Source organism: Chenopodium album, chromosome 6 (genome assembly GCF_948465745.1).
Source record: "Chenopodium album chromosome 6, dcCheAlbu1.1, whole genome shotgun sequence".
Lineage (NCBI taxonomy): Eukaryota > Viridiplantae > Streptophyta > Magnoliopsida > Caryophyllales > Amaranthaceae > Chenopodium > Chenopodium album.
This window is the reverse complement of record NC_137839.1, coordinates 37,023,099-37,025,727: the sequence shown is the minus strand read 5'-3', so window position 1 is coordinate 37,025,727 and position 2,629 is coordinate 37,023,099. Positions and strand designations below refer to the sequence as shown.

General features: G+C 39.8%; 1 non-coding gene across 1 annotated transcript; it reads left to right on the top strand.

Moving 5' to 3' along the window:
• Window positions 1–2,154: 2,154 nt before the first annotated feature.
• LOC145637631 (small nucleolar RNA R71) lies at window positions 2,155–2,261 on the top strand. Its single transcript, XR_014114394.1, has one exon. It is a non-coding gene; the product is annotated as a small nucleolar RNA R71 (small nucleolar RNA).
• The last annotated feature ends 368 nt before the right edge of the window (window positions 2,262–2,629 follow it).

The window sequence follows — 2,629 nt, the reverse complement described above, 5'->3', positions numbered from 1 at the left end:
CCTTTTTACCAAGTACAAAAACTAGGACCCTTGGCCTAACGCTTGATCGGGCGGTTTCTCACCCGGTCTAGCGGTGTTTAGGCTACGACGCGGCTTCCTGACATACCCTGTGGGAAGTCAATTCACCTTATCTGGTGGATCCTCCTTGACTTGGGTAAGGGGTTTTTCAATGTTACGCACCAAAGAACCCTCTTTGATCGATGGTTGCTGCAAATAATTACATTCGACACTCGCTACTTGATCTAGAGGAACACTTCCCATAGGCTCCAATCGCACAACTTGCTTGATTGATTCCACCTTTTCGTCGTCAAAACCAAGGCCAACATTGTAGAGTGCTCTTTCTATTGCATCAACTTCCTTCTGCCATCTGTTTATCTCATCTGAAAAGGATGCAACACAAGATACCGCCTCCAAGGGATCTTTTTCAAGAGCTTGGGGCTTGTTAGAATAATTCTCAACCACATTAACACTGAAACATTTCTCCTTAGTCATGGAGCTTTTAGGGGTATTATTAAAATTAAAAATAACTTTATCATCCCCTACTGATAGTGTTAACTTGCCACTTCTCACATCTATGATTGCTTCTGCAGTGTTAAGGAATGGTCTACACAAGATAATTGGGGTTTGCGATATATCTCAGCCATATCAAGAACAACAAAATCAGCAGGTATATAAAATTTAACTACTCTAACGAGGACATCCTCTAAAACACCTAAGGGGTATTTGAAAGAACGGTCGGCCATTTGTAAAGTTGTATTGGTAGCTTTTAAATTACCCATATTTAACCTGGAACAAACAGATAATGGCATGACACTAACACTAGCACCCAAATCACACAATGCATTATCAATCATTAGATTGCCTATATGACAAGGGATAGAAAAACTACCCGGATCTTTTAATTTAGGTGGGGACTTATTTTGATGTACGACACTACACTCTACAGTGAAAGCTACTGTCTCTACCTCACTAATAGACCTTTTCCTTGTCAATATTTCTTTCATAAATTTTTCATACGAAGGAATTTGTGTGATTAATTCAGTGAAGGGAACTGTTACCTTCAAATCTTTCACCATCTCCAAGAACTTACCAAACTGCTTATCCAAGTTTGTCTTCAAGTGGTGATTGGGGAATGGAAGTTTGATAATTGGCTTTGGAGCATTATTTCTCTTATCTGGAGTACCTAACTTTTCTGGAGTCGTACCCTGCAATGTAGAATTAGATGTATTAGTACTATCCTTTAGCCCTGCAGGGCTATTAACTACATTTTTTGGTTTAATAGAATCAAGATTAGCACTATATAATAAATCAGGTTCATCAACTCTGCGCATAGAGGGCCCTTCATAGTTTGAACCCCTCCTTAGAGTAATCGCATATGCTTTGATCCGTAGGCCTGGTCAACTGTGCCGGCAGAGCTCCCTGTTTGCGGGCTTGTAGAGTAGCGGAAAGTTGCGCAATTTGATTATCTATAATTTTATTATGTGCTAGAATTTGATCAATTGTCGCATCTCTAATCTCCATGTGCTTCTGCATATTAACCAACATCGCTCTAATTTCCACCAGAGAAGGGTCGGAAGATGAGCAGGGTTGTTGTTGTTGGTTCTTCTGGCCAGCATTGGGATGGTAATATTTCTGCTGCTGTTGTTGTGGCGTCTGTGGTTCTTGTGGTGGTGGATTTTGAACATTAGTACTTCGGTAGGAAAGGTACGGATGATTCCGATACCCAGGATTGTAGGTGTTGGAGTTTGGGTTATTCTGCCTATAAGCTTGAAAGGCATTAACTTGCTCCACGGAACTCCTGCAATCTTGTTCCCAATGACCTAAAATACCACAATTTTCACAGAAAGCCTCATTAGAATTATTATTAATCGCAGAAACATTAGCTACATTAGCAGTGCTCAGATTATCTAATTTTTGGCAGATAGAGGTCATTTGAGCTTGTAAAAAGGATACAGAGTCAACACTATGTTTAATCTTGTTAGCAAATCCTCTAAGATTCCCATATTGGGAATTATGTATCGCCATATCTTCAATAACCTGACCTGCATCATCAACATTAAGATTCATAAATCTCCCACTAGCTACAGAATCTAAAATTATTCTAGAAGAATTTACAATGCCATTATAAAAGGCTTGGATTACTGCCATTGTGCTAAATTATGGTGGGGGCATTCTCTTTGTAGGTCCTTGAACCTCTCCCAAGCCTCATATAAAGATTCATCGGCTTCTTAGGCAAAGTTTTGAATCGCACTCCATAGTACGGCTGTTCTCTCTACAGGATAATACTTGTTATAGAAATTCAAAACAAGAGTTTCCCAGTCAGTTATACCAAGTGCAGTTCTATTTAAGCCTTCAAACCACAATTTAGCTTTTCCAGTTAAAGAGAAGGGAAAGATAATCTCCCTGATTTGGTCTTGTGTGACCCCGGCTTGCCTGATGGTGTTACAATATTGACAATAGTCGGCAATGTGAAGATTTGGGTCTTCACCCTTGGCTCCACTTAGTTGCTTCCTCTCTATCATCGTTATAAATTGAGGTTTAATTTCGAATTGAACCCCATCAAGAGCCGGAGTGGAAGTGAGATGTGGAAAATCTTAAAGCTTTGGTTGTGAGTAATCACTAAGCTTCT